The sequence below is a fragment of the Onychomys torridus genome, chromosome 15 (genome assembly GCF_903995425.1).
Source record: "Onychomys torridus chromosome 15, mOncTor1.1, whole genome shotgun sequence".
In the NCBI taxonomy this organism is placed as follows: Eukaryota; Metazoa; Chordata; class Mammalia; order Rodentia; family Cricetidae; genus Onychomys; species Onychomys torridus.
The window spans coordinates 41,874,779-41,899,516 of record NC_050457.1 but is presented as its reverse complement, the minus strand read 5'-3'; the positions used below and the strand labels follow the sequence as shown (position 1 = coordinate 41,899,516).

At 37.6% G+C, this 24,738-nt stretch overlaps 1 non-coding gene and 2 pseudogenes across 1 annotated transcript; 1 reads left to right on the top strand and 2 right to left on the bottom strand.

Moving 5' to 3' along the window:
* Window positions 1-1,171: 1,171 nt before the first annotated feature.
* On the bottom strand, window positions 1,172-1,278 carry LOC118596601. The gene has a single exon (XR_004946711.1). It is a non-coding gene; the product is annotated as a U6 spliceosomal RNA (small nuclear RNA).
* Window positions 1,279-6,668: 5,390 nt separating this feature from the next.
* On the top strand, window positions 6,669-14,300 carry LOC118596164 (annotated as a pseudogene).
* A 445-nt stretch (window positions 14,301-14,745) lies between these two features.
* LOC118596163 lies at window positions 14,746-17,496 on the bottom strand (annotated as a pseudogene).
* Between the last annotated feature and the right edge of the window lie 7,242 nt (window positions 17,497-24,738).

Sequence of the window (24,738 nt, the reverse complement as noted above, 5' to 3'; positions counted from 1 at the left end):
GATGGAAGACTTTCCTGACTTTTTTTTTTTTTTTTCCAGAAGAAGAAGGTTTTGCATCTTCCTTATGGTGAATGAATGGAACTCAATTTTTCTTCGGGCCAAGGATATAGAAGCTTCCTGCCCACAACCCCAGCATTGCAAGGCTTTTACTCTGTAAGAGGAAGGGGTCCTCAGAAGTCTTATAGGCTCATGCTAATGTGCTTCCTTTCTGGTCCGCTTTGTTTTCAATTTTCTCCACAAGTCTTCAGTCTGCTAGTTGAATCTCACAGAAGAACATTTGCAAATGAAGTTCTTTAGCCCCAGTAATATGATATACTTATTTTAAAGAGACAGGTTAGTTGAAGTTAATTTTTAAATTGGTAGGTAATTTCTCTCTTTGAATCTCTAAAAGCAGGATACCAACAAGTTTTAGCTGCTACTGTGCTGTGAATGAGAAAGCTAGCCTCCTTGGCAATGAGTACATTCTCTCTATGTTGTTTAAAGTGTGCTGTCTCTGTTCTTTGGCAGTGTATTTATTTCCTGTTTTACTGGCATGTGGTTGACATGGACTTCATTCCTCTGTCTTTGCCTTGCGTCATGCTCCCTGTATCTTTCCTTTGGAATTCCTAATAGACACAGTTGGATCTTCTCATGGATCCTTTTCATTGCTAAATCTTAAAGTCCTACTTTAAAGTTTTATTAGCTTCACTAGATTTTTTTCATCAATGTCCCAACTTTTTCCATTCATGAGTTTGTGTTCAGCCATGACTTATCTTTCAAACACGATACCATGAGCCTGTTCTTTCAGCATCCTATTTTTTTCATTTCTTAAAATTTCTAAGGACTGAATAATACACACAAATTATGAAAGAGGATACAAAGCTAATTGTCTTTCTAGTATTAATTCTGTTATAGAGCTTTCAGTTTTTGGCGATGGACGAGTACATAAAAATATATTTGATAGTGAAAGTATAAAATCCAGTGTTAAGTTCGACAGCTGCAGGATGGCTATTCAATGAGATGTATAGACCATGAGTCTGGTTAATTTTGGTGTATGATATTTATTTTATTTGTGATTTTTTTATATAATAATTTTTAGAAATTCTTCTTTAAAGGTGAATTTCAAACTTCTGATATTTTTTTTTGCAACTTGAGAAGGAAAGGGTTTATTCAGCTTACACTTCCACATCATAAAAATATGGAACGCTTCACGAATTTGCGTGTCATCCTTGCTCAGGGGCCATGCTAATCTTCTCTGCATCGTTCCAATTTTAGTCTATGTGCTGCCGAAGCGAGCACCAAACTTCTAATATTTAATGTGAATTTTTAAATGTCTTTTGATTTTCTAAAATATGTACACATAGTACGTTCAAGTGATAGAGTGTTCATTTTCAGCCTCTGTAAAACATATGTGTTATGTGTCCAGCGTCTTGGGCTTCCATGGCAGCATATCATAGAATTAGCAGTTTGAGCAGCGGATGTTTGTCTTCTGACAGTTCTAGATAATAGACGACTGAAGCCACAGCACCAGATGGTCCAGGGCTAACACAGGCTCTTAATTTGACTTCCGGGTTCTTGCTTTCTCATTGTTTCTCCAGATTTTTACATAGAGATATTGGCATGTCTATACAATCAGAATTACCATTTCTTGTGCTGACAAGACTAGTTAGTACTAACAGGTTGTCATCTAACATAAATCACCTGTTAAAGCCCCAACTCCAGAAAACCAATCCTCCTCAGGGGTCAGATTGGAGCTTCAACATACAGATTTTAGGGGATATAATTAGGTCCTCAGCAAGTGTCCTTAACTTCTAGTTTTGTTTTTTCCTTTCTTATTACAGGGCTTGCCTTGAGAAAGCTCTTTCCACAGACATGGGCAGGAGTAAGTTAGGAGCACGCTTAATCAGGATTCCTCTACTCTTCTGCAGGCAAAATCAGTTCTCTGCATGCCTGTTGGTCAAAGTTAACCACAGTCCCTGAGATAAGCAACACAGACAAAGACACCAGACTCTGGATGCCTTCTGGTCCAAACAGGCTTCCTCCTGTGATGCTGCTTGCTTTCCTGTGTTTCAGCTACTTGCTGACACTCATGTCCCCAGCATGTGAAGCGCCCCCCCCCCCCATTTTCTCATCTAAGAAAAACAAAACAAAAATACTGAATTGTTGACACCATATACTCCATTAGATTTGTATGTGCACATTTAAAAAAAAAGTGTTCCGGATGTTCTAGATTCTCTCCTAGTGTGTTGATTTCTGGTCATTCTTCTTATAAATTAAAACAGGAGAATTCATGACCAAAAAGTTGTTCCTTTAGAACCTCTGTGTCACAGAGATGCTGTTGGAGAACAGATAACAAACTATCAGGTACGTCTTTTTTTTTTTTTTTTTTCGAGACAGGGTTTCTCTGTGTAGCTTTGCACCTTTCCTGGAACTCGCTTTGGAGAACAGGCTGGGCTCAAATTCACAGAGATCCTCCTGGCTCTGCATCCTGAGTGCTGGGATTAAAGGCATGCGCCACCACCGCCCGGCCCCAAGGTACTTCTTATAAAATAGAGGAACTGAAGTTTTTGGATAAAGGGTGCTTTTATCATGATTTCCTGAATGCAGCCTGAGAATTACATGAGCTTAACTTTTTTATTTTTTTAAATCTAAACAATGTTTTCTCTTTCTGGAATATAAGCGTATCATGTTTAGTCTGAAGTGACCTTAGAACTTTGTTCATGATTTGACATGCGTATCAAAAAGGTAGAGAATCCAAAGTTATATAGGAAACAGAGACAGGGCAAAATGTGTAATTTACAGCTTACTCTCAGCACATTTTCTGTTTGATGAACTGAAGTTAGCCAGGACATTTTGGTGTTTCTGTATCATTTTATGTACTTATATAGTTATAAATACAACTTTTCACTTCTATATTTTATGTTCACAAAATAAGTTTAATAACAGGAGTCAATAATATTTGGCATGAAATAATGGCATATGAGAGGATACAAAGTTTCAATCTCTAGTATATAAAACTCAATTATATTTTTATCCTATATTCCTAAATTTTTCTGTATGTTATAGTAAAGTTGATACATATGTTCATTTTAACTGAATGCAATCATTTTAAAGATCCTGACGAATTTGTTTGCTCTCTGTTCCTGTGTTACTTGTCACTTACTTATCAATGTGGCACCATTTGAAAGTTAGTGGCAGAGGTTCTGATGGTCTACCTCTAAGTATTAGGAGCGTTTTCTAAAGCAAGAGCATTCTTTTTAGAAAGTAAAACAATTTACTATTTAAAAAAATATCCAGTCCATATGAAAATTTCTTCATTGTCCTTAACTGTCCTTTATTGATTTTTTAAATTTTTTATTCATTTTACATACCAACCACAGATGCCCCTATTATTTTCTATTAAGGACCCCATTAATGAACATTCATCATGCTTAGCAATTATGACTTTTGATAAATTTTCTTTTCCTGTGATTCTGGTTTTGGCAGTTGCTCAGCTGAGGTCCTGTGTAGCAGGTCAACCTTCCCATCTTATCTAATTTTTTTTCTGTTACTATTATCTAACTGGCTTCTTTATTTCCTGTAATGGAGTTGGGGGGTTTTTGATTAGATTTTGGTTAAGCATTTTTGGTAATGATACTTTACGAACATTTTTTTTTAAATCTCATACTGTGTAATATTACTTGGAAAAACACTAAATTGTCTCACACTAAGGATGCTAAGTGGTCATGGAGTTTAGAAGGAACATTCTTCATCATTTGTAAGTGTTTCCAGGTGGTTTTACTTAGAAGTCAAGTTTGTCTTTCCCAGTGATGCTTTTCTTGGTGGTTATAGCATGCTTTCATGATTCTTGCCTATATAATGAACCAACTTCTAATCCTGAATAGGATCCGAGTCAAGTCCTAGGTCTCTTAATGGATAAAACTAGACCATTTTCTGATCAATAGCAAGTTTATTTGATGCCCCTTTCTATTCCTAGCCTGGTGTCTTATATACTAAAGAGATGCAAAATACAATTTATCCACTTAAGAACCTTGATTTTTGTATCCTCATGCTTTTCAATTTTACACACACACACACACACACACACACACACACACAGACACAGAGAGAGAGAGAGAGAGAGAGAGAGAGAGAGAGAGAGAGAGAGAGAGAGACTTTGTGAGTTAGTGCTAGGAGATCAATGTAAATTTATTTTGCCCCATCACATCAGAAGAGAAGAGGAAGAAAGGAAAGAGAAATAAGAAGAAACAAGTCAATCTTACTAAGAAGGGACTGGATTGGAACCAAAAATTCTTATCAAGAGTACTTGTTACTTACTTTGTGCTTGACAAGGACAGTGCTCTAATGGTGAGTTTAGTTTTCAGATTCAGAATGCCCATTTATGAAATGATTATGATACAAACATCTGATTGGGCAAGGAGCATAAGCAGGAAGAGTTTTTAAGTGCCTCTCAGGCTTCCGTCTTGCAAGCTCAACTTAAGTCATCTTGAAATGATTAGTTCTTTCAATAAAAGTCATGACTATAAAAATGGTATTTCTTTTATTTTCATAAATTGAATCTAAATTATTTACACAAATGAATTTTGATTTCTCTACCGTTTTGAACCTCTTCAACATTGAAACATTTTCATTGTTTTGAAGATGAACTTTATTTTTGAACTTATTGTGAACTAAGCTTGGTGACTAAGAACTGTGAAATAAACAAAATAATAACCAATTTGGTAACAACAGAATATTTTTGCTGAAAGTACACAAAATACCACAGGGGATAAAGGACCAATTATTGTGTCATAGTTCACAACTATTTACAAATATCAAATGCTCGTGATTTATATAGTTTATTGGTTTACTATTTATTTAATAATCACATAAGACAAACATTATACCTTCATTTTGACTGTTGGGAAACTTGAAAAAGCTTTACTATATATCTTGACATTGGAAATTAAATAGGTCTTCCCCAGTTCTCTCTGCTGTCTGTTCTCATTCATATTGACTTTGTATCTTTAATTCTGTTATCCTTGCTCACAAACATCCTATTTGTGGACATGACTTGTGGCTTATCCATTATATCCAAGTTGTATCCATCAGACCATTGTATAATGTATCCCCAGGATTTAATATTTCACATTGTCTTTTTTCTGCCAATCAGAATGGCAATCTTATTTTTTCCTACTTTGTATGGTAGTCACTAATTCATTAATTATACATTTATTAAATAATTGTTACACACAATACAATGTACTAAAATATGAAAATACAAAGATGACAGTGAGATTTTTCTTAACCTAAAGGAGTACACAGGCTAATTATCAAGTAATAATAATTTAATACAATATGATAAAGTAAAAATATATTCTAGTCCTCAGACAACTCCATGGCTGACAAATATTCAACCCACTGTTATTTATCAATGCTGTTTTCTATTTTCATTCTCAAATAAAATAAAATTGACATTGCATGACTTCATCAACCACTCTCTACCTTCTTCTCCATCATTAAAGTAGGGTCTCTTACTTAAACTCAGCGATTGAGCTAGTCAAGCGAGCCAGCTTGCTCCCAGGATTTCCTGTCTTCACCTCTAGAGCATTGGTGTTACAGGGGGCTGCTATGCACACCTGACATTTCTAAAGGTCCTGAGGATTCAAACTCTGGTCCTCATATTCATGTTGCTAGTGCTTTACCCATTCTCAATTTTTTTATTTCTTTAGTTTGTTTAAAAATTAGGCATCTTGGACTACTTGACTACCTCAGATGACAATCACCCAACTTTTTTTTGTTGTTGTTGTTGTTTGTTTTTTGAGACAGGGTTTCTCTGTGTAGCTTTGTGCCTTTCCTAGATCTCACTCTGTAGGCCAGGCTGGCCTCAAACTCACAAAGATCTGCCTGCCTCTGCCTCCTGAGTGCTGGGATTAAAGGAGTGCACCACCACCACCTGGCCACCCAACTTTTAAAACATTCTAAACAGCACTTTCTCTCTCTGAGATATAAGCCAATCATGGGAAGAGATTGGAATCATTTTCATTTTTCTCTGGTAGCTGTGAGAACTAAAGATGCTGCTCTCCATGTGAGAATGCACTTACATTTGTCAGAATATTCAGAAGTGAATAGGAATTTGTTTGATCTGAAAGTGCAAAGAAACTATCCCTGAGCTGTTCCTTTATTTGGGGATATGATTTGAGTTGCAAGTCCTAAGGGAACTATTTGCTTCTTTGCTTAATTTTTGTTTGTTTTTTTTCTTCTTGTTTTGTTTTCTATTAGATTGTATTTTGATATTTTTAACTTGTGGTTTGAGTAGATTCCATGAGATTACAAGATACATACACTTTTTTCCTTCCTCATTGGTAAAATGTCAAGTACACTATGAGAACATTAGAAACATTATTAGTTCTTAAAACATCTTTAGAAATGTGGGTTCATTTTCGAGCACATGCTCTCAATTTTCTTTGGTGTATGTTAAAGATACGAATGATCTGGTGATAACTGTTTATTCCAAATCTACCCGATTCCTGGATGTCTAAAAATTACTGAAGAGACCCTGAGTTCCCCTGACACACACCCATCCCCCGGGGCTGCTGCCTCTACCTTTTTCTCTTTGTCTTTATGTCTCTGTGTTATAGAGTTTGTCTTCACTCCAGAACTAAGGCCCCCGAGGACATAGACATCCAAATACTCCCCTCCTATTACACATGGCAGGCTACTTGTCCTCCCAAAGGCTACGGCCCTCACCTCCTTACCCTATGACAGCTGGGTATCCAGAGCCAGTGGGACATCCTAGACCCGGACAGGTTCCAGTGCCTGCCCAGGTACCTGCCTCTGTGCCTGTCTACATTCTCTTCCCCTTGCCAGGCCTGGTGGCCCCAGGGTCTTGGGAAACTGCCAGAGTAGCCCTCTGGCCTCCAATTTCTAGGGAAGATTGATTAATAGCTTGATTTCCTTAAGGGACTCCCTGGAAGTAGGATCAGGATCCCTTCCTGGTGCACGAGCTGGTTTTTGGAGCCCAGTGCCTATGCATAGTCTTGATGCAGGGGGAGGGGTTTGGACCTGCGTCTACTGAATGTAACAGGCTCTGCTGACTTCCCATGGGAGGCCTTACCTTGTCTGAGAAGGGAATGGGGGTGGGGTGGGGTGGGAAGGAAGGCTGGGGGGCAGGAGGAGGGAGAGAGGAGGATCTGTGGTTGGAGTGTAAGATGAATATAAATTTTTAAATTAAAAATAAATAAATAAATAAATAATAAATAGGAAAAAATGATTCATCAGAAGGCTGAATGAATGGAAACATTCCTAGGATGGGATCTGTAATAGATATGAACTATGCTCTGGGACTGGACAGCATGTGGAGTCAGACTGTTGAAGAGAGCAACTGATGTGACCTTCTGGCCATCTGTGCATCTGTGCTGTGGTGCCCGCTGGTCCTTCCTGTCTGCCTAGCAAACACTAGGACCAGAAGGTGCTCCACCTCCTCTACTCACTCCACTATGGCTGCAGCTGCTGCCCCTGTGGCCTTTAGAAAGAGATGACAGTATAGGCTCCACCTAGGTTAGTGGCCTACAGACCTGGCCTCCCTACTTCCTTTATAACTTCTCCATCCTGGATGCTGATTGCCATACTGTCCTTCAAGAAGAGGGGCTTTGCTGGACTTTGTGGCTATGGTATAGATCCCCAACTTTGAGGTGAAAACTAAGGAAGAATCTTGAAGTGTGGGCTGTATCAGCAAGCAGTAGGGACGGTTGCTCCAAGAAGCTCTCACAGATGCCGATGACTTTGGCCTACAGTTCTCAGTAGATCCAGACATGAGAGTGAAGCCTGTGATGTAGGGAGCTGTGTTTCTCATTGACTATATTTTCTTCAAGAAGCAAAGGGGTGCTGGGCCCTCTGCCATGGCCAGTTGGAAGTCACCTCAGGATGAGGACTATCACCTCAACCAGAGTTTAAGATGCTTACCTGCCCTGGCCTTTTGCTCCGGAGGCAACCCCTTCTTTGGTATACAATGCAGCAGACAGACAGGGGTGACTGAGTGGTTGGGAGGCATTGTGCCCCATTTTTTCCTTCCCCTCTCCCCTCCTCCACCTGTGGTCTTGGAGAGGGGTATGCATGAGAACCCTCCTCATTGTGTTATCTCCCAACAGTTCCTATGCACACAAGGATTAGAACTTTCCTACCTTACTCCAGGGCCTCTGCACAGGAGCAGGCATTTAAAATCCAGTACTAGAGTTTTCCAGTTGGGCAAGTGGAAAGAGGGCCAGCAGCATCAAATATGGCTGACATACCACTCTTCCCTTGTGTCACATTAACCTATTTGTTTAGCTTCAGCCTGTGGCACTTGGAAGGGTCCCTGCCTCCTCATTAATAGCTGTAGAGGTTGAGACCCAGTGCCAACTTCCTGACTCCCTGGGCCCTGCTGGTATGTTCTGCAGTGTCCTGGGCCTTATTTAGCTGGTAACCCCTTCTGCCCACTGCTGTAGGAAGGAGGATGTGCCTTTGCATGTTGTACTCAACTTTGAATGGGAGAGGGGAGAAGAAAGAACTGATGTGGGCATGGTAACAGCTGGGCTAGAGTTGGCCATCCCTTCATCTATACTGTTTGAACTAAAGTAAAAAAAACATCCTCCAGTCAAAAAAAAAAAAAAAAAAAAAAAGAAAGAAAGAAATAAAGGAAGATGGCTGAAGTAAAGGTCAGATCAGCACTGAATTATCACTCTAGTCTGAATTATGGTCCACACACAAAGGAGAACGAAATGTCCCGGTCCTAGTCTCCTCACCTGTCAAATGCATGCGTGTACTAATTTAGCACTGATGTCAAAGATCCCTTAGTCTCCAGACTTTTGCTGTTTTATGGATGTTGATCATTTAGTCACTTGAAAAATAATCTTTCCTCCATCTTTATTATTAAGATCAACATCTAACTGACTTATGGTGATGAGCAAGATAACTGTAATATCCACTGGAGAGATGCAACATGCTCATCTACATGTCAACATTGGTCTCACAGACATGCAGAAGGATTAGAGTTGGGTAGTTACTCTCACAGCGGACTTTATGTCTTGCTCTTATGGGATAAGAACAGGGGAATAAGGGATAGTAGTACAAGATTTCAGGTACCATGTTCTCAACATATTCCAGACTAGTAAATTGAACCAAGGAAGTCGGGGTCATTCCTTCAGTGGAATCACTGATCCTGTCCTAAAAATCCAGCCCCCTACAAGAACCAGGGTCACTTCCACAGGTACTCAAACCCAAGCAAGAAATTGTCACCAGGTGGCGCCAAACTTCAGCTAAGGTTGAGGTGAATTTGAATCATGTGGTGTGTATCTTGGTTCCATAGGTCATTTCTGGGGGATTTTTTTTTATTTCGAGTCATCTATCACATTATGAGTAAATGTTGTAAGTTTTGACAACTCCTCTTTGGTCTATTTGGGTAAAGTTGAGAACCTTCAGTGTTGTCCAAACTAAGCCTTTCTACTATTTTTCTTTTCTTTTTTTTTTCTTTTTGGTCTTGTTTTCTTCCTTCTGAGCACCCACATTCATCCATTTGGAAAGACCAACTATTTGTTAAGTTTCCATCTCCCCATGCCTTTGCCAATCCTCTCCTTTTGTCTGGGATGCATTTCCGGCCACAGTCTTTGTGTTCTAGATCTAATTAAAAGCTTTTTCTCTGGAAAAGGTCAAACCTGTAGTCATCTATCCCCGGAAGTATCACCTTCTCTGAACCTCCTTGGATCACGTCCACCTTTTCAAAAGGCAGAGTTACTGTCTGAGTTCCCTAGTCTTCTAAAGCACTTTGTTCATGCTTGTTGTAGTTATCACATTAAGATCTCGTTATTGCATTTGTCAGTTTTCTAAAGGCCATTCAAGCAGAGGAACAAGCCAGGCTTCCCGTCTTTGCATCATCATTGACTGATGTCACACTTGTCTCACACTTATGCCTTTAAACTCTTGAAACAATAGTTTAGTAGAATGTGTATGTTTAACTTCCAAGATGTATTGGATTTAAATGGATGAAAGCAGGTAAGCATAAATTTTTTCTGTAAGGAAAAGTCTCTTAAAAACAGGGATGAGCACTGTATTCTTTGACTTGTCTGTCTGCAGTTATAACAAAATAGTCTGAAGCATTATATACTTATATACTAATGGCCCACAATGGTGTGTGTGTGTGTGTGTGTGTGTGTGTGTGTGTGTGTGTGTGTGTGTGTTCTTCTTAGATCTGAGAGATTACTAGAACCAGACAACTATATTTGGTAAATAATATCTTTTATGATTGATGGATGGTCTCTATATCTGAGACAATAACATGCAAATATTTCTGAATCTACATTCTTGTAGTTGCTCTCTTCACTACATTGATTATCATTAAATAACAATGATATATGGTTTTTCTTTGAGACCTAAAGTACTGCAGCTAAGGTCCACATCAAGAAGTAGATTATTTAGTGAGCCAGAAAGGGCTATAATCCTGGCTCCCAGTTTTTCAGGTAGGGGAACATAATATAGACACTTTAGGTGAACCTCCAGCTTATTAATGGCAGAAGAGTAAACAGAGCCCACTCTTCCTTCTGCTGTTGCTGAGTTGCTCTGACCCAGAGTGACAGGTTATCTTGATTTACTCACTTTATGAGATGTGTTAACAAATATGAAAAAAAATAATGGGAAGAAAAAAAAAACCCAAGTGGCACATATGATTATAAACCATAACCTGAAAAATCCTTCCTCCGGGATGCAAGCTGAACTTATAATTCCGCACCAGTGTTTTGGTTCTTAGACTCCTCTGTGCTCCTGTGAAATGCGTTGGAGATGCTCTCAAGTCCTTTCTGCTTTTGATCTGGTCTGGGATCCTATTTTGGCAGTGGAAGGACTTGGAGTATCCCACGGGGACTGTTTGCTTTCTTATCTAATCTTAGTGCATCTAGCAGCAAAACAGGCCACTTGGTGATATCACTCTGCCAGAGGAGGGTTGTCTGAGGATACATGACCCCTGTCGCTTTTCATATGCGGTTGGGTAAATAACTTGAGGCATCTCCAGCTCCTGACTGCATTGTGCATTTATAATCTCTCTGCAGCACCGTTTTACATCTCTCCTGTAATGACAGGGTCCAGCTCAGGATCTAACAAAACTGTTTTCTGAATAGGATTGGCCTTCTGTTTAGGCAGCACAAATTAAGAAGCCTTACAAAAGCAAACTCAATGTTTTTTGTTTTGTTTTGTTTTGTTTTTTTTTAAATTCTCTACTACCTCCTCACTTGTGAAATACTTGGCACAGCTCACTTGACCCAAACTTTCCACCTGTTTCTTCTTTTCTCATTGCCTTAGTCACTTGTAAAAGTCACTCCAAAGAAGACTTTGCTGTTCTTCTTTGAAAGAAGATATTGCCATGCTATATCCCCATTGTGATCACACACAACTTATTTGGTTGAAGCTTCATACCCTACAAGCCTGTCTGTGCCAAATAAGCATCAAAGTACCCATGAGGTTCCTCAATTTGTAAAAAGGCTGATACCAATTAGGGACCTGGTGGGTTCCCTAGGTTACTTCAAAGAGGAGTTCCTTCTTGGCAGGCTCAGCCACCTGCTAACAAACCAGAAATACTCAGGAGGCTGCAAGCAATGCTCAGAAAGAAATTAAATTTGTTGTGGATGCCAGAATCTTTAGAGGCCACTACACAATCTCAAGAAAGGAGGAATGAGGCAGGTAGACATTAGTGACTGTAGGAGCACCTGATTCCAATAACAAACTGGAGAATTTTCAAGTGACAGGAAAGGTGGACAGAGCAAAAGAACAATGACTTGATGTACCTTTGGGTGTTGGACAAATGCTACTCTAAGATGCTGCTGATCAGTTTGATGCTGATCTCATCCATGTATTCCCAGACTCCTCTTGCTGAGAGGGCAGCAGGTGTCCTAGGGATACTGTAGTGGTGTCTTCTGAGTCTTCTCGTCACAGTTCAGGGGTGATTCCCAGATACAGGTGCTCAGCAGAGGTTGGTTTAGGGTGAGGCTTCTGCCAATCATTGGCAAAATAAAGTGAGAAAATCAATAACCTATATATACAATGAAGGATATTCAATTTAAAGGGATGCCTTTTTTTTCTGAGAATATTTAAGATGTGGGTAAAATGCTCACATCTTTATGACATATTAGAGAAAGCAGAATGTAGACAGTAGTCCTTCTTTACTGAGCAAAGAATCCTTACTTCATTCAGATTGGAATGGTTTTAGATAACTGAGACCATAATGATACATTTCTTTCTTTTAATTTCTAGATTGTTGGTTTAAGTTTCTATCAGGCTTCTGTTCTAAGTCTTTTTTAAGCATTTGTTGAAGATGATCTGCAGTTACTTGTTTCAGGGACACACAGACACAGAGAAATCACAGCACAGGTAAAGTCCCTTGTCCCTGGTACCTGTTGCTACCCGAGGGTGTGTACTATTATCATGTACATTTGTTCTTTATGAGCTGAACATCATCTTCTTTTTTTTCCCCGTCTCTAAATTTTGTTTAATGATCAAAACTTTCAAAACATATTGTTAGGTGTTTGACTTCTTTGAGTATAGGGGTGGTGATGGTACATGTGTATGTGCTACAGGAGTTCTTGGGGGTGGGGCGGGTTGAGGTCAGGTGTCATCACTGTTTACTTTCCAGCTCTTCTTTTGAGACAAGACCATTCACTCAATCTGGAGCTCACTGAGTGGTTAGGCTGTCTTTCCAGAGTGCCTGAGATCACCTCCTTGACACTGGGTTTATAGACAGTGCTGCTGCAGTGCCTAGCTTTTGACGGGATTGGTAGGGATCTGGATTTAGATCTTCATGCTTGTTTGGCAAGTGTGATACCAAGTGCACCATCTCCATAGTCTCTTTATGTATTTAAGATGAATTTGAGCATACAGTTCTTTCATATAACATTAATTTATGTCTACATCTTATTGCATTTAATATATTATAGAAGACTATCCATTCAAGCACTTTTCTATGGAAGATCATATCTTAAACTTGTTATCTGCTCTGTTTCTGGTATAACTCACATTTTGTTGCTGGTCAGCAAAAGAAGAAAGTCATAATTTAATACAGGAGAAAGAAGAACTGGGAGAAACTAAGGGATTGTGGAATGTAAACATAGGGCAGGGTAAGTCATGAAGGAGAATATTTTTCTCACTGAACAAATAACTTAATTTTCAAGATGCCTGGCAGTCTGCTGTCCCAGGATATAGGGATTTTGATATTAAGGCCTTATATGATTTTTAATTTTGTTTCTCCTTATGTAACTTCAGTGACCTAAAGGCTTAAACATAACCACCCTGTTTTCTAGAACAGTAGGTCTTAGTTCATAGATAAAGTTATAGTACGTTAAATATCTACCCACATTTTACCATTGTCTACTTTTGTCTTCTATATCAGTGTAACACAAATCCCATATCTCTTCCAGATAATATATCTTCAAACAGATTCCAATACAAATTTCATGTTCCCCCATGGCTGTTTCTACATATATCAAATGTATTTGGTTCTTTTAACTCTTGGAAAATGTTTTCATGCATTCTAAATAGACCACCGGATACTAGTTAGCAGCTGTATTTTGATAATAATAAATACTGTATGTTATCAAAAGAGATGGACTTTTCTTTGGGTGCCAAATGAGTTTAAAACAGATAACTCCAGAAGTTTTCTGGCTAAAGACATTGGTCTTCTCACTCAACTTGTTAAATTCTTTACTTATATACACCTGCTTGGATTTATTGTGGGAAGACCACAGACAAACGATTAAACTTGAGATGTTTCAGGCAAACCATGCTAGTTCTTACTGTAAAAAATAAGGGACATTTCTGAGTCATTGGTGTCTTGGAATGTAAAACCAAACAAATGAGAACCAGACCACAAAGAGTGGGGCCAAGTACATCATTACTGAGTGAGTAATGTGAACAACTTGCATAAACTGTGGCCGAAACTGAGTTTTTAGCAGACAACCATAACCTTTTGATTGCATCAAGAACAGTTAAAAGCTCTTTAATCTGCATGTTGTTCTTCAGGAAAGAAAAAAATCATCAATCCAATTCATAATCTCAGGACCTGTGATTCTTCAATGGAAGCTAACCCTGTTTTTCTGTTTTTTTTTTTTTTCCTAGTTAGCATCAAAAACAGTCATAGAGAAATAGCTGAGGACCGTGCATGTTTCTTCTGTCCATCGAAAGAGGAGAAGCATGTCCCAGATAACAGGCCCCTTTCTCTTGCTTTCCAGCGCCCTACAGTGGACTCCTCCAAAGCTTTAGATAACAGAACAGTGTATTTTTTACTATTGAGTGGTTGTGTGATATACTATGTTCTCATCTTTTAGGAAATAGATTTTCATTTAGGTCAAGATAATTTCTTAATTCTGATGAGTCACATGTGCCACAGCCCCACTTCCTTGGGGGTCTTCTGGCTTCTTCAAATAAACAAAAGGCCAAAACATCTTTTCAAGAACACTCTCCCCTACCCCTTGCATCAAACCCTCTGCTTCATCTTCCCAACTACCATGCCTAGATTTGTCCAGCTTCGTTTTTGTTTTTGTTTTGTTTGTTTGTTTGTTTTGTTTTGTTTTTCCCCTTTAGGGTACTGTGCTTCGGAAGCAAAATATATTAAAAGCACCTTCTGTATCAAAGAATAAACTTTTTTCCCCCCTTGCCTGGTTGCATACACTGTTGTATTCCCTAACAACCACTTGTTAAAGATTCCCTAATGTATTTTGTAATTTACTTTGGCCGTCCTAAATTGTTTACTGAGTATGAATTTTACAAACATTACATGTATTGGTGGTAACGGTGGTGCTGCAGAGGGTAGCGCCTTCTCCAGGCTGTAGGGTGAGATCCACCAATAGTGTGGTGGAACTTGTGGCTCTTTCCAAAGCCAGGGTTCTAGAGGCCAGCCAACACCAGCCCATGCATCTCTCTGTGCTTGTGGACTGGTCTGGTGATCCACGGGATTCCAGGATTTCTTCCGATAGCTTTATGGAGTGGATCAACAAGGATAACCTCAAAAAAATTTACATGTGGAATCTTCACCAACCCAGTAAAAAAGTCAGGACTCTCAAAGTCTCCCAGAGGCATTCAGCTCTCCCGTCAGTATCAGAGTGAAGACTCCAGACAAAGGTTAGCTGTTTGGCACCATGATGGACAGGTTTGCTGTAAGTTGAACCCTTAGGAACCGGGCTTGTGCAGTCACCAAGGCAGACACGAATCCCGTGTATGACACAACCTTGCTGGGCTTTGCATCCCAAGCATTCTTGTTTTACCAGACCGAGAGGTGCTGTGTAGAGAGCTGGAAGTATTGGCAGCAGGGGTCCCTCAGAAGAAAGCGCATCAAGTCTGACTGGACTGCGTCTTGCTCCCTATTTATATGCACTCATTTTGATCCACCTGATGGCTGCTGCCAGAGGAAAGGAAGAAACCTTTCTCCGTATTTCGCAATTTTTATCTTTGGAAAATGTCGTATATTATTTACTACCTAAATAAAAATACTTATGTTCAAAGTATTGCATATATTCAGAATATATAATATTTATGTATTAGGCACCACTAAAAACTGTCTCCTAGTTGGGCTGGGTTTAATATTTTTGATACCACCTTCTTCTTTACTCATGTTTGAATGAGAGTCTAATTTAGCTCTGTGTTGTTTGGAAAGAAATTTCCTTTAAAGAAAGAAAGTTATCAATTTTCTGGAATAGCATCTGACACGTTTTAAACACTGATTTTTATATTCTTTTTACTGTCCTCCACGTCCGGTAAATTTTTTTTCTACTGATGTTATAGAAACTAAGCCTTTGCTCCAGAGACCCCAGAACAGAGTCTTGACTTTAATAAGCTTGGCATTAATAAGGCAATTTGTATACACATTTAAATATAATTGAATCTATTTGCTCAATATCTGAAATTGAGATGATTAAAGTCAATTAATAATACCTGGTACCTCCTATTACCCTGTCCAGTTTACCTAATATTTAAAAACTCAATCCTTTCCAATGTTAAGTCCCTTCTATTCTCAACTCCTGAAGGGGAAACAAACAGAACTCAACACAATTCCAACATGCATGAATGGCATCTTTTAATTCCTTGCCTTTTCTGCTCTTTGATTTTCTGCCTTACAGTTTCCCAGCTCCATCCTCACCCATGATTGTATACTAACCTGTAATTATTTAAAACAGAGCATCTAGGGTGGCAGAATGATTCACTGGACAATGATGAGATACCTGTTGAAAAGCCTGATGTCTTGAGTTTCTTTCCCACAGGGTGGAAGGAGAGAACTAACTCCTCAAAGTTTGTCCTCTGAACTTTCCACCTTGGCTGTGGAGTATACAAGTCAGTGTACACTCACAAGTTCACCTCCACATCCATAAATCAATGTAATTTATAATTAACAATATCCTCTTCTCTTATTGTGTTAGTAATTCCTTTCTTTAAACATTGCCATAAATACATGACTTGACAACTTAAGAGAAGCAGGGCTTCAGACTCACACCTAAAGAGGTTTTATTCTAGCATGGCATGGAGAGCCTGATGGTGGACAGTAGCTCACATCATGTTGGTTAGGATTTAAAGAGAGAATTCATGCATAAGCCCTTTCCTTAGCCCTTTAATCACATCAGAGCCCATAGCCTCTGGGATAGTATTACCCATGCTCAGGGATGGATTTACCAGCTACTTACTCCTCCCATGAACAATCTCACAGACACATCGAGTGGTGTGTTTTCCAATAATTCTGGGAATTTTTAATCTATTCAATTTCTAATCTGTATTAACCATCACAGCTGTGGCATCAGTTTTTAACACCCCAATCACCACCACCGTTCCTCTAATTTTATCTCTGGTTCTTAAACATTAATGAACACTCTAGGGGCTGCTATCCGTCTGATTCTTCCTTATCGTTCATTCTTCTGATCGCTTGTAACTCCTCTCCTTACTTGGCTTGTTTTCCATTGTCAATCAATGGCCACTCTTTTTCACCTACCTTGAAAGCATTTCACTTTGAAATGTCTTACATTGTTATTCTCACATTACAAATGTTTTTTTAATGGCTAAGTCAAACTCCCCGTCTATTTGTGCATTAGTACAGCTTGATTTGACTGCAAGAAAAGAAGAGAAAAAGAAAATAGAATCATGCTGCTGACCAAATTTTAAAGAACACTGACTTTCAGTGAAATTCTGGATTGCCTGATAATTCTATTTTGTATCCTTTTCCAGGACCAATTTTCTTTCCTTTCTTCTCTATCCAAATCTATAAACAACAGTCGCAGCACATTTTTTTTTTCTTTCAGTGTTCATGTGTTCCCCTGTCCTGACTCCTAGTTGATGACTTCACCTCTTATTTCTCAGATTAAGTCTAGGGGAAATGAGAAAAGTCTATTTTATATGCAAGGATATTTATTTACCAACAAATTGGGAAATGCTTTCTAATTAGAACATGAGAATAGTATGACTTCCAGAAAATCTGATTTATTTACTAAAAATGTTACCTCTGGAATCTTTTTTCTCCACTTCTTCTTTTGTTGCTGTCATTCTGTTTTTTTGTTTTTGTTTTGGGAGACAGGGTTTCTCTGTGTAATAGCCCTACCGGTCCAGGAACTTGCTTTGTAAACCAGGCTGGCCTGAAACTCACAGAGATTTTCCTACCTCTTTGCCTCTTGAGTGCTGGGACTAAAGGCATGTGTTACCACTGCCCAGTTCTCCACTGTCCCTTATCATAATGGATGTTTTAAACATCCATTGCAATAATTATGCTTTTTTTCCTCCCTACTAAAATTTTTGGTTTTTCGGTCAAAGTTATCAATGATCTCTCTAGTTATACACTATTTATCAGTGCTCAACTCCAGTTTTCCTTGATTTATCAGTGGTGTTTGGTAAAATCTTCCTGCTATTTCTGGAAGCAGTTCTTTAAAGAGATCTCAGGGTCCCAATTTCCCCTGTGTTGTCTACTTACTCGTTTGTTCTCACCCAGTTGGCCTTATTACTACTTCCTCTTCCTTTCTTTGACCTTTTAAATCTGGTGTCTTTCAGAGCTCAGTCCTTGGCCCTGTGTCTTTCTGTTTTCTCCCCTTGATAATACCATTCATTTTTCATTTTCTGTCTTCAGCCCTGACTCGTCTTATATGTAGCTGCCTGCTCCTTACCTCCAGCTTGGTGCTGAACACTGAATTCACACTTAGTATACTCATTCACACACACACACACACACACACACACACACACACACACACACACACACACACACTCCTGCTCTGCTTGCTTCTCAAAGCCTACTTCAACTTATAGCCTTCCACATTCCAGTAGATGACAGTTCCACTTGTGGGGCTGCCCAAACCAGATTAAGTCACTATTGACTTCCCCTGCCAGCAAGCCCTGTCAGCACTACTGTCAAAATGTACCCTAATTCTGACCAATTTTTTACTGTTATGTTCTTCTTCCAACTCTCCAGTTCCTCATGTGGCATTGCAAAGGCTCCTGCCTACATTGCTTATTTCTGGCCTTGTTAACACACCCTCCACTCTCTCAACAGTAATCAAAATGATGCTCTATAAACATGTCCAAGTCAATCTCTCTACTCTTTCAAAAACCTTCAAGGTGCCTACCACACTCAGAATTAAAGTCGAACTCACTACAATGGCCCTACATTATCTACATATGTCTTTTCTTCCACATCATTTCTACGGCTTCTTTTGGTTATTCATTCTAACTTAGCTGCAGAAGCACCCACCCCAGGGCATGAGCACCTCCTACTTTTTCTCCAGAAATATTGTTCTCCCCAAATTCTTTGGATGTTTCTGGGTCTCTATTTGCTTAATTTCTCTCTCCATTGCATCTTTCACACAGATGTTTGTATCTTTTCTTATTTCTGATTCGCCTGCATTAACAAAATTCAACCCTAACACAAAAAAGAATTTGGGGAAATTTTGCTCACTGTTGTGTCTCTGTGCTTGCTTAGTGCCAGGCACTTTCCTTGTACTAAATATGTTATTAGACTGTCTGATTGAAGGGATATGAGTTTTCCAACACTTTAGAATAGGTACATTTCAATATCCTCGCAAATGATGGGATACTTAAAGATCTTTTGCCTTGATGAGCTCCTGAGTATAATTATTTAATGGATATCCTCTTTTGTAAGACTCAGCATAGATGAACCATAGAGATCACTGTTTTTTATTCAGGTTCCCATGTGAATTGCATATTATTGTGTCATGAAAAAACTCTCTTGTCATTAATATAATTATGGATTTTTACAAGAACCTCGCAAATTGCCTTGTACCCAAAGGGTACTTATTAAATACTTGAGCAGTGACTGACTGCAGTAATTGAATGCACTTGAAATTAATTATTTTTTATCTTGATCATTTATCCTCCAGTTTGACAGCAAGACAAGGCTGTTGTAATTTGTTTTTGGTTGTTATATACAAGTGTAGTGCCCCCTGGAGATCCCACATATATGTTAATTGATGATAAAGTGGATAGTACTCTTTCTGGCATCTGTTACAGATTTTCAAAGAAATCTCCCTAGTATATTATCATAGAACTTATTAAATCTAGAAACATTTCCAAAACATATGTTTGTAGTTTTGTATTTTGAACTGTTCCAAGAATGAATTCTCCTCACTGGTGTTCCAGCCTCCTGCCTATCTCCCTTCCAAACTATCCTATGTGTGTGTGCTGAATTACAGGCCCTCATCACAGCTCCAAACAAGCCATTTTCCTTCTGGAACACTGATGTTGATTTCCTACTGAATTCTAAATAAAGCAAAAAATTATCAACATATACATTAAATGCCAGACCCAGCAGCCACCCTGTAGCTTCTGTTCAATATTGTCTAAAGTGTTTTGTGAAATGCTTGGGTGGCATGGGATGTCAATAGTTTCCTACTGAAAACAGAGTAATTAGAATTTATGTGCATTTAAAAGTACCTAGTTAACATGGGATTGGCTTGATGAATTCAAGATTTTTATTTTCTATTTTACAAAATTATGGAATTCCTTTACAGCATAGTTTGGAATATACAAACTACAACTTTACTCCCAGATTATTATTAACCATTAGAAGTTAGGTGATAGTGCCGCTTTTTATACTTTTTAAAAAATATTTCTAAGCGTACATAGAATGTACCTCTGTTTAAAGTATTTAAGTGACAATATCTACTTAACTCATCACTCTCTTTTAATATTATGAATATGAAAACATGGAAGTCATTTCTGTACTCTCAGTAAACATAGCAATACCTCATACCAGAGATTTACCAAATGATATTAATGTAATCATTTTAAATGCCCTTTATTTTCTTCTCCACCTCCATCAAATGATTACAGAGAATGTGATTTATTCATTATCACATATGTAATGCCAAATATGCTACCTAGCAAACAGGAGGCATTTTATAATTATCTGTTGATCTAAACTGAAGATAGAGGATGGAACAAATTTGGAAAAGTAGACTATATCAACTGTTTGCAAATTGAATTTCACATATACATGCATATTATTCAAGCTAAGATGGAAATATATATGTGAAAAGGAAGAAAATTAGAATAAATGAAATCATTACTAAAAAGTATTACTTTTATCTTATGTATGACAGGTACACTTTATCTCAATAATGTATTTCATTCTTTTCTATTTTTTTTGAAAATTTCTTATATGAGTACTGCATTTATATTTTTACCTCTTCCCCTTCCAACTCTCTCTGTGTTCTACCTGATTGGCTCTCAAATTAATAACATCTTCAATTATTGTTGCACACACACATATAAATACAGCCTGTGAAGTCCACTTGTTGTTCGTATGTATCTGTGTTTCTAGAAGACTGCTTGTAATAGGCTAATCTATCTAGGGTTCTTCCCTGAAAATTGATTCTCTGTCTCTCAGCAGCTGTTAATTAAGTACAGCTCTTCATCTAGGGTAAGACCCTATGATATTTCCCACATTGCTGTTGACATGTCAATGGGGTGCTATTATTTTGTAGGTATTGTTTAAGTAACCATATTTTTGAGATTTCATGGGTGCAGCTTTCCTGTCAAATAAAGAGACATTGTCTCACGCAGCTGTGTGGGTCCTGTGGCTCTTACAGTCTGTCTGCCTTCTCTTTTGTGGTTTTCCCTGAGCCATGAGTCTTGAGGTAATTCTATACATCTGTAAATGTATTAATTGGTGTTACACACCTCATGTTGAGTTGTAGTCTACAAGTTGACCACATATGAATACTATAATGGTCTCTATCTACTATGAAAAATGAATTCTTTGATGAGTTGTGAGAGCTACACTTATCTATACAGATGAGCATTTAGAATATGGTTGAATATAGTGAGAAATTACACTGGCTCAGGGAAGTAGGTTCTTTTTAAGGGCTTATGACTTTAATAGCCTTACATGTAGTTGGATAGATTTGCAGTCCCAGACATGAGTCCTCCATCTCAACTGAGTGGGGTTTTAAGTTCAATTAAACAGCTGAGTTACCCTAAAAATAGAAGTTCCACTATTACACACTTGTGGGTATCTTGCTATGCTGGACATTGTTGTGGTTCATAGGACTTACATCTGAATTGGACTATTGATTGTTTTTTATTTCTTGGCAGTTTGAATAGCATCTATTGCTACTATAAGCACTAGCTCTCAGGGAGGTGGCTTCTGGGTAATTTCTAGCTCAATTCTCCCAAATCCTGAATCCAAGGTGTATGTATAGTCAGGCATAGAGTCTTAACTTTCTTTTAAAGCACACATTACATGTATTAACAAAAAACTAATTATTGAAAATATTTTGGAATATTTAAGAAGTTCTGCATGGACTGGTGCCCCTTGTAAGTTGAGGAACTTGTGGATTTTGATTAGCTTTGGTTGTAGTAAGCCCTAAGATGACTTGGCAGGTGGCAGTGGAGAAAATCTAAAGAAATACCTCCTTTTGATTTCCAGAGCTTTGGTGAAGTTGAAAAGGTGAGTGAGAGAGGGTCTCTAGCCACATTTCTTTTCTACCTCTCACTGGGTGGAAAGGAGTGATTGTCAATGCTCCAAAACTAAGAGCATCCATTCTGGAATTATGTTTTGCTAACATTTCTCAATAATCCTGTATGTCATAATATTGGACATTCCAAGATAGGTTAAGTAATCTTTCATTAAGGAACTCATGATATAATTGAGTATGTATGGTCAAACCTCTCATAACTATAAAGTAACATGACAGTGGATACCTGAATTTTGAATAGTGCAAAAATGTTTAAAAATGCATGAGAATTCCATCCATATGGGCTCTTCTGGGAGATCTGTGTGGAATAAAGAACAGGTGAGCCAGACTATGAGTCAGATTCATTATAGAAATTGAAGACTGAAGAGAGAATTCAGAAGCACTGAAGGGACATGGGTGTGTAGATAGCAAATGAGGGAATTCAAGAAAAAAAAAATCCTGTAATATAGTTCAAGTGAAGTATGTGGTTTTAAGCAAGGGCATAGTAATAAATCAGATTGTAAGATGTTTTGTATTAACAGTGATTTCAGTTTCAAGTGTTAAGCTAGGTTTGTTCTTAAAAAGAATAGTATAGAATAGGAAAAAAAAAAAAGCAGAAGTCCCTGAAGGTTCAAGAAAACATGTCATGTTAACAGTGAATTCCAGAGTTTCTCTTAGGGCATGTCTGTCTTATCTGACTTCTGAAACAGCTTGCAGGATGAATAGATGATAAAATTAACTTTTTAATAGTAAATATATAGGACACTTAGTATAAGTATAGAGAAAAGGAAGTGGTAAATGAAAAGTGTCTTATTCACCATGTGTGTTTGCTTTTTAATAATAGAGATGCTGATTTTATAAAAACATGAATTTAAATCTTATGTTGAGAATATAAGAATGATGATTAACCTTTAGAGGTCTATCAATAGAAGATCTAGTGAATACAATAGATGTGAAAGGGATAAATGTGGAAGCAAATGTGAAATCAGTATAAGTTAGAAAAGAAAGTTAAAATACATCACAAATCACACTGCCCTTAAAATACTAAATGTCCTAAGATATAGATTAAATTATTTGAAAAACTTAAAAGGCTGTGTACATTTTATGAGTTACATACAAAATATCAATGTAGAAATGTTGGAAATAATACTATTTTTGTTTGAAGAGGAATTATCATTTCTGTCTTAGAACATAATTTAACATGGCTCCTGCGTGGCTGTTCTAAGTGGATAGAAGCTCAATGAGATGTGTAAACTTTGGATATGACTAATCTGATGGTGTGGTGCTTTTTATTTGCAAGTTATTTATAATGAAATAATTTTTACTTAAAACATAAAATGAAATAAAGATCATCTCTGTGTTTTAGCTTGGACTACATTGCTCTCAATAATTTTTATTCATGCTAGAGTTGCTACAGGTTTCTAACTTAAACATTACCACTGCAAGACGAGATCCTTAACTTACATTATCTGTGAAATTGTATTAAGTGACAGTATATTTTAGGACTTCTGTTTTATTTTTTCTTACACATAGATAATACTAATAAGAATAATTTCATTATTATGTAGATTTAATTAAGTCATGAAAATATAACCACTTATTAGAACTGAAAAACTTATTGAGAACCTCAAAAGAATTTTTGATTATTTTATATGATTTATATCACTGGCTTTACTCTTACTAAAATGGAAATGGGGAATTTAAAAGAAATTCTTATTACTGCTCAAAGTAGCAATGATAAATTTACTGTATGTTAATATAAAGACCTATTTAAAAACAATTTTTCAAAAACAAAACAAGTCATTACAAATAGTTCTGTTGATTTGTGTTTTTGCACAACTTTACTGTGGTGATTAATAGAGGCTGATGAATTTTCTTGTCAATTCCTTGTCATACTGTATTTCAGTTAGTCTCTGGGAAATTCCACTGACACTCATGAAATATTCAGATTAAAAAGTGGCATATTAATATTCTGAAAAAAGAAATCTTGTTCTCGAAGATCTCCTGAAAGGGTGTCAGTGGCCAGAAGAGTTCCCAGATGCCACTGTGAGGGTCTGCTAACATTGAAAAATATGGAAATCTTAGTACGAAGAAAAAGAAAATGTAATGTGAAAAAATTTATGAAGAACAGAAAGGGAAACTTTTTGTACAGATGACAACCCATCCATCAAGGAGGTAAAATTATAGGTTTTCACAGATTTAACACCAGAAACTTGAATTGTATGGAGTAGAATTTGACAGAATTACAGAGAATTACTTAGAACTTCATAACCATGAGAAGAGATGAGAATGTTGTCTAGCAAGGGGTTAAAACAGTAATATGTACATTGTTTAACAATATAACTATGAAGGCTGTGATTTTGGGTACACAGAGATATATGCAGATTAAAACAAGGCATGTGCTGTGTAGAAACTGGGAAATGACTGAAAGGATTTTGCTTTAGTATTTCAAGCTGATATGAAATCAACATACACTACTACAGTTGATTGCCATGAGTAAAAACATAAATATTGATGTATAGTAAGAGAATTTCAATGAATCTATTATGCATAGACCACCCCCAAATTATGACTAAACTTATAATGTTCAGACTTTATTATGGTATAAAAATGATACATATTCAGGAAGGAGTATTTAGAATTTGGAATTTTTAATCTGTTCTGCCTAACATACACAGTATGTTTCAGTGTTTTTGAGATGGTGGACTACAGCAGAGAGACAATGTTTCTAGTTGGACACAGAATCATAAAAGTAAATACTTGCTGTGGATATCGCTCTGTGTAAATAAAGTTCTGACTGGCCAGTGGCCAGGCAGGAAGTATA